Source organism: Martes martes (genome assembly GCF_963455335.1).
Source record: "Martes martes genome assembly, chromosome: 2".
Lineage (NCBI taxonomy): Eukaryota > Metazoa > Chordata > Mammalia > Carnivora > Mustelidae > Martes > Martes martes.
The window spans coordinates 176,070,447-176,078,716 of NC_137889.1; positions in this window are offsets into that span (position 1 = coordinate 176,070,447).

Consider the following 8,270-nt stretch of genomic DNA (forward strand, 5'->3'; position numbering starts at 1 on the left):
TAGAAATACAAGTTCTGCCCCTACTGTAGGTACTGACTGTGGTTAATCTGCCTTGATCATCCTATGTAATATCCTGTCTTCCTTTTCTCTCAAGTTGATGTTTCTCACCTCTTGCAACGTATATGCCATTCTCTTTGTACCGAGATTAAAGTAAGGGGTTACCACCATTAAAAGAAAAATACCTGAGGCACTTGGGTGGCTCAGTTGGTTAGGTGTCTGCTTTTGGCTCGGGTCATGATCCCAGAGTTGTGGGATAGAGCTCTATGCTGGGCCCCCTGCTCAGCAGGGAGCCTGCTTCTTCCTCTCCTTCTCCCTCTCCTTCTACTTGTGGTCTCTCTTTCTCTCTCTCTCTCAAATAAATAAATAAAATCTTAAAAAAAAATAAAAATACCCACCACTAATCAGAAAAATTGTTTTTGACAAAAGCAGAGACATTTGAGTTATTCATTTGTGCATTCAAAAAATACTTGCCAAGCTCATATTATGTGCCAGACATGAGTAAAACACACAGTCGTTGCTTGGAATAAAGTCTTGTGGGGATATAGAAGTCACCCAGCAAATCCAAAAAAAAAAGGCCAAGTATTCTCAGTCATGAGACTCCAATTAAGGTTTTACTTTATATTTATATTTAGAGATGGCTTGAGCAAGAAAGGACCTGTCTCTTGTTCTCCAAATGAAGCCCCAAGGAATGGCAGGATTAACAGAAAGATCCCTAGAACCAAGGTTTTGGATAGAGAGTTTGAAAGAAAAAATTTAATAGGCTGTCACTCAGAATATGACAGATTTACAGTGCCATAGGAGTGTTACAGTAGAGGTGGCTATGTAGGCGACAGGAAAATATGGCTGGTGACAATGCTGGTTGACTACAGGGCACTGAGAGAAGCATCAGATAACAGTCATATCCTGTAATCCTGAGTAGCTGACATACAGCTTAAGTTGGCTGACAGAGAACGTGAAGCAGTGTTTTAGTCAACATAGATCATGCAAATGGAGGCAAAAAAATGTTTCAGCAGATACCAACAGGGATATAAGCCAAAGACTAAAAATACACAGGAAGAGATAACTATCATTTTAGTGTATAGCAGAGAAGAGAAAATGACACCAGTAGAGATGCCTCCACTGATATAAATACCAGTAGTGTTTCTACCTTAGATTCCATTCTGAGTCAAATGTAGGGAAGGGGGGATACTCAGAAAACAATATATGTACATACACACACAAAACACACACACACACATATATATGTGTATATATATTTTTAAAGATTTTATTTATCTGAGAGCAAGTGAGCATGAGCAGGGAGGAGGGGCAGAGGGAGAGGGAGAGGGAGAAGCAGACTCTGGTTGAGCAGCGAGCCCTATGTGGCACTCTATCCCAGGACCCCAGGATCCCGACCTGAGCCTAAAGTAGAAGCTTAACTGAGCCATCCAGAACAGAATTCATGTTTGAGATAACTAAGAAAACACTAAAACAGTTTGATGAACCTGAAAATAATTGACTTAAGTTTCCTGCCCTCATGAGAAGGGGGCTTGAGGGAAAGATTTAAGTAAAAGCTATATTAAGGATGAGATTACGTAGAGCTATTAAAGAAAAATAAGAATGATATATTGGAATTTGTGACCTATGAGATTTCTTTATGCTCCAAAATGTTTTAACAGGGTAAATCATGATCCAATTTGTATGTAAGGGGTGGGGGGGAGAAGAAGAAGAACAGATTGAAGCTAGGTCAGGAGTAGATCAGGGTAAGCTGGATTTTTTTTCAGAAAGAGAATACAGAGACGGACCCTCTAAGCCCAGGAAATAGCTTGCACAAAGTATGCAGCCAGGAAAGGAAAAAGCATATGTATAGAATTCTGAACAACTCTCATGGAGCTAAGAGTAGATTATGTTTGAAAAACTAGCAGAAATTGAATCTGGAGAGAGAGGTGAAATGAAGTACCTTGTAGACTATGCATTGAACTTAGACTTTTATTGTAAGCAATGGGGAGCCTCTTAAACTTCATAAATGTGGTAAGAGACTAGCAGATTATGTTTTAGGAAAGAGGTAGAGTGGGTGGGGATTGTATTATAGAAGCAAATTTCCAGATTCAGAAAGACTCTAAGCCCAGCCCTATTATTAGACATTTCACTAATGGCTGATAGTGTTTATTATTTTTTTAATCAAGAATGGACATAGGTTTTATCAAATATTCCCTATGTCTTTTATAGTATGGTTTAGTGAATCACAGTAATTGATTTTTGAATGTTAAATACACCTTGCATTGCTGAGACAAACCCGACTTGGACACAGTTTTTCTTGGTCATGGTCTTTCAAACAGAAGCAACTGAACACTTGACTGTGATGTTTTTGACAAATGTTACTTTCCCCTGGGACTGGCTCTAGCACAAGATGAAAGTTCTGGGTTTGATAAAGTAAAAGACAAGCCTTTTGGCAGCTTCTTCCAAGGCATGTCCAGTATTTTCACAGTAAGCATCTTTTCCATAGACCTGCCAAAAGCATTTTCACTAAATATTTAATTGTCCATAAGGCAATTTTTCCATAAAAGACAAACAATAACAACAACAAAACTGGTTGGCAGTTTGGTTTTATCAACTGGTTGAAGTTTGGTTTCATTTGTCTATTAGAACAGTACTCCCATTTTTATATTACAGAAATCTTAGCCCTCATAATGGTTTGTATAGTGACAGTGTTGAACTCACATTTTCCATAGACCTTTGGATCATCCATCAATGGACATGTGATAATAGCCCAAAACCAAACAATGGCATTGAAGTCTTTCACAGTGTAATGTAAAACTCAGTTACAAATATGCATCCTAGCATTTGGAAACTGATACCTCTCTTAATGAAGGAAGAGATTTGAGCAGAAAAAAAAAGGGGGGGGTGTGATGCTGAATGAGGAGATAAATTAGCAAGCCAAAAAAAATGTTTCATACTATGAATGAAAGACTTTGAAGACAAGTGCTTAGTTACAATTCACAAAAATAAAACCAATTATTTGCACAGCATTGACATGAATCTACACACATTTTAAGTATATTCAAATATTTCATACTTCACAAGAGTCTTTTTAATTTTGTTATTCCTTTTTTGTGTTTGTCTTTTTTAATGAATGTCTTTTTATCTATTCTGATTTTACCTTTTATAGGAAAATTGCCTTGTGCCAATTAGTAATGTGGTGAAAATGCTTCCAAACAAAATTACCCGGAATGTGTGAATTAACCACTTTATCATTATCAAAGGATTTTCTTTATCCACATTAATATTCTTTGCTCTGTTATCTCTTTGGTATTATTATCACCAGTCTTTCTTTTGATTAGTGTTCAAATGGCATATATTTTCGACTCTTTTACTTTTAACCTATCCATGTCTTTGTTTTAAGTTTATTTCTTAAAAAAATAGATTGGGGGGGGGGCCTGGGTGGCTCAGTGGGTTAAAGCCTCTGCCTTCAGCTAGGGTCACCGGCTCTCTGCTCAGCAGGGAGCCTGCTTCCCTTCCTCTCTCTCTCTGCCTGCCTCTCTGCCTACTTGTGATCTCTGTCAAATAAATAAAATCTTTAAAAAAAATAGATTGAGGTATGATTGATATACAAAAACTGCACATATTTAATGTATACAGTTTTATAAGTTTGGACCTATGCATACACCCAAGAAAATCACAATCCAGGAAATAAACTTTCCCATCACTTCCAAAAGTTTCTTCCCTGCCTCCTACTTTTTGTGTAGTTAGAACAGTTAAAATGAGATCTACCCTCTTAACAAAATATTTAGGTGTATAGTACTGTTTTGTTAACATAATAGACAATACATTACCCAGTAGTAAATTTCCAGAACCTGTTTATCTTGCATAACTGAAACCTTATATACATTAAACAACAAATTGCCATTTTCTCCTATCCCCAGCCTTTGGCAAGCAACAAAGTATTTCCCACTACAATAGTTTGGCTATTTTTAGATACCATATATAAAGTAGAATCATGCAATTTTGCCCTTTTGTTACTGGCTTATTGTTAAAGGAAAAAGGAAATTATCTGCAGGTGAATGCAAGACTTAACAATATTAAGTCTTCCAATCCAATCCATTAACATGAGATGTCTTTCCATTTATTTTTGTCTTTAATTTCTTTCCTCAGTGTTTTATAGTTCAAATGTATGTCTTTCACCTGTTTGGTTAAGTTTAAGTATTTTATTCCTTTTTATAACATTGTGAATGGGATTGTTTTCTTAATTTCTTAATTTCCCTTTTTGGATAGTTCTTTGTTAATATAAAGAAATGCAACTATTATTATATATTGATTGGTATTATGTCCTGCAACTTTACTGAATTCATTTATTAGATCTAACAGTTTATGGAGTTTTTAGGGTTTTCTGCATATAAAATGCAGTCATCTGCAAACAGATAACTTCCTTTCTCCTTTAAAATTTGGATGCCTTTTATTTCTTTTTCTTGCCTAATTGCTCTTGCAAGGACTTCCAGTATTATGTTTAGAAGTGGTGAGAGTGGGCATCTTTGTTTTTTTTTTCTGATCTTAGAAAAAAAAGCTTCCAGTTTTTTACAATTGAATATGATGTTAGCTTTGGGCTTATCATATATTGCCTTTATTGTGTTCAAGTAAATTCTTTCTTTTTTTTTTTTTTTAAAGATTTTATTTATTCACTTGACAGACAGAGTTCACAAGTGGGCAGAGAAGCAGGCAGAGAGAGGAGGAAGCAGGCTCCCCGTTGAGCAGACAGCCCGTTGCGGGGCTCGATCCCAGGATCCTGGGATCATGACCCGAGCCGAAGGCAAAGGCTTTAACCCACTGAGCCACCCAGGCGCCCCCAAGTAAATTCTTTCTATACCTAGTTTGTTGAGAGTTTTTATTGTGAAAGGGTGTAGAATTTCATCAAATGCTTTTTTTCTCTATCTATTGAGATGATCACAATTTTCACCCTCTATTTTATTAATGTGATATATTACATTGATTGATTGATGTTAGACCGTCCTTGAATCTAGGAATAAATCCTACTTGGTCATGGGGTATGATCCTTCTAATATGTTGTTGAATTTTGTTTTGCTAGCATTTTGTTGAGGGTTTTTGCATCTATGTTCATCAGAGATACCTGAAGTTTTCCGTTGTCTATTTTGATTATTTCTGCTCTAATCTTTATTATTTCCTTCCCTCAACTAACTTTGTGCTTGATTTTTTCTGCTTTTTCTAGTTCCTTGAGGTGTAAAATTAGGTTGTTTATTTGAGACCTTTCTTCTTTTCTAATGTAGGCATTTATGGCTATAAACTTCCTTCTTAGAACTGTTTTGTTGCATCCCATTTAGGTTGATATGTTGTTTTCATTTTCATTTGTCTCAAGATATTTTCTGATTTCTCTTTTCATTTCTTTTTTGACCTCTTTGTTATTCAGGAGGGTGTTGTTTAAGGCCCACATATTTGTGTATTTTCCTTCTGTTATGATCTCTAGTGCTATTCTATTCTGGTTAGAAAAGATACTTGTTATATTTTCAGCCATCTTAAATCTGTTGACATGTATTGTCACCTAACAAAATACAGAGTATTTTCCATTTTAGACATTGTAGTTTTCATCCCTAAACAATTGGTTTGAGTTTTTTATGATGTCCATGTTTCTATTTAACATCTTTAGTCTTTCCTTTAGCTCCTTGAACATATGGCATATAAGTATGATAACTGCTTTAATTTCCTTGTCTAAGTTTATCACTCATGTTACATCTGGTGCTCTTTCAATTGATTGATTTTTCTCCTTATTATGATTCATATTTTCCTGCTTATTTGCATTCCTGATAATTTTTATTTGACTTTCACATCATGAATTTTACCTTCTTGTGTGCTGGATATTGCTGTTTTCTAAAAATATCCTTGAGAATTGTTCTGGGACATGGCTAAGCTACTTATAAATAGTTTGCTCCCTTTGGGTCTTGCTCTTAAGCTTTTTAAGGTGGGCATAGAGCAGGGATTTTTCTAGAGTTAACTTCCCCTGCTTGGAAAACAAGAACCTTATTGTTAATATAAAAACCTTGTGTCATGAATTATGACTTTTCTATTCTAGTTGTGGGAACAGGAACTATGTCTGTTCTTATATGTGCCTCAGACACCGTTCCCTCTAATCCTTTCAGGTGGTTCTCAGTCTCAGGCAATTTCCTTATATGTTTGTGCTGATGGGTACTTAGTTGAATACCTCAGGGAAACACTCATTAGATCTTTCAAGTTCTCTATCTGTGATCTTGTGGCTCTCTGGTACCATGGCCTCCTTGGACTCCCAAATCTCTTCCCTCAACACAGAGAGACCACGGGTCTCCTCTAGAGTGGTTTTCTCTGTGCTACATTGTGGGAACTTTCTCTAGGCATTAAGCTGGTGTAAACATAGGGCTCACCTTTCATTTCCCATTACCAGGGATCACAGTCCTTTGTTGCTTAATGTACAGTGTCTTGAGAGTTGTTGTTTCATATATATTGTCCAGTTTTTTATTTGTTTAAGCCAGAAAGGTGAATTAGATCTGACTCCATCTCAGCTAGATTTAAAGCTGAGTTGGAGTCGGTTCCTCAAAATACCATTTAATGAAATTTTACTACCCCAATTCGGTCTAATGCTGAGAAGTGAGTTGCTGTGGTTATTGAAAAAGTAATATTTTCTTCTGTCAGTGTTACAACCCATTTGCTTCCTATAAAAGTGGCTATTAAACTTTCAGGGACTTCTTCATTAAAAAGTCATTTTCAGGGATTACTTATAGCCATGTGAAGCGTAAAACTTAACAGAAAAACATGTTATGTTCATGAAATCAGGTTTAAATTCCTCAGCCAATAAAAATAAAAAAGATTTTATTTGGAAGTTTTGTACAAATTAAAACTTAATATCTTTCTTAATGTTTTATGTGTCATTTTTCTTTTCTGAATTATGTTATATGAAGAAGTTAATACAACTTTGCACTGGCCTGGTATAGATGCCCTCAAAACTCCACTAGTTTACTTCACTGTGCTGTATGTATGTGATCTTTTTTTTTAATGTGTCCCATTACATGAATACATTTGTAAGCCCTTACATGAAAAGTGAGTCTAAATCTTGAATGACATTTTGCTGTAAGTAGCAACTGTACAGATAGGGATAAGCATGACTGAGCTCATGAGTATTGGTGAGGGGGGACTCAGAGTTTGTGTGTGCATGCATGTGTGTTTTAATTTTAGAGTTTATAGTAAAAGCAAAGGAAAGTCTGATTTGATTTGCAAAGGAGATAATTTTATAGACATTATTACTGGATATCTTGTGGCATACTGATTGCAGAAATGGCTTCAATTCTGTACCTTTTCTTATATCTATGCCCTTTCTAATATGATTGGACTTGGTGGTGGCTCATTTCACATCATTGTTATAGAAATTGCTAAGTGATGCACATCTGTTTTAATGCATTAGAGAAAGAATGTGATCATGTATGGAACCCTCCACACTCAAACATGAGCTCATACAGATGTTGGAAATGTCTGGTGAGGTGGGTTTCATGACTCCTAAGCAAAGATGTTGCCTTACATTTTGGATCAGGCATGAGTAAATGTTAGTCAGATTAGGTTCTTGCTTCATTACTTAGGCCTCCATAGACAAGGTAGGTATTACAGGAGCATTACAATTTGACAAGCTTTCATTCATAATTTTAGCCATATATTTAAATATATACAATAAGATGGGGCAAAGCATTCCTAGGGGAAAGTGGAAAATGATTATATCATTCATTTCTTAAAGAAAATGTAATATACAGTCTGAGAGGGCAATGAGGGCACTTAGATTTTTAGTACAAGTGGGCTTTTGAGTCAGTCATTTAGGTGTAATGAGGGACTGGGGAACTTGATTTGAAGCTACATTTCCATAGCTGACTCAGTGTTTTAAATTAGAATTTAGGTTTATTTGGGGTCATTTGGGTTTAATATACTTAGAGGATGAGTTAAAGTCACCACTCATACGACTTAACTAGAAAGTCCCCACAAACACTGAGGTAGTATAAGAGAGTACTCTTATAGTAAGAATAAGAGGGATTGGGCAGGTGATTTTTTTTCCATTTTATTTTATTTTATTTTGTTTCTTTTCAGTGTTCCAAAATTCATTGTTTATACACTGTACCCAGTGCTCCATGCAATATGAGCCATCCACCAGGCTCGCCCAACCCCCACTCCCCACCCCTCTGAAATCCTCAGTTTGTTTGTCAGAGTCCACAATCTCTCATGGTTTGTCTCCCCCTCTCCATCCCCCAACGTTCTCGGTATTATTCCTTATG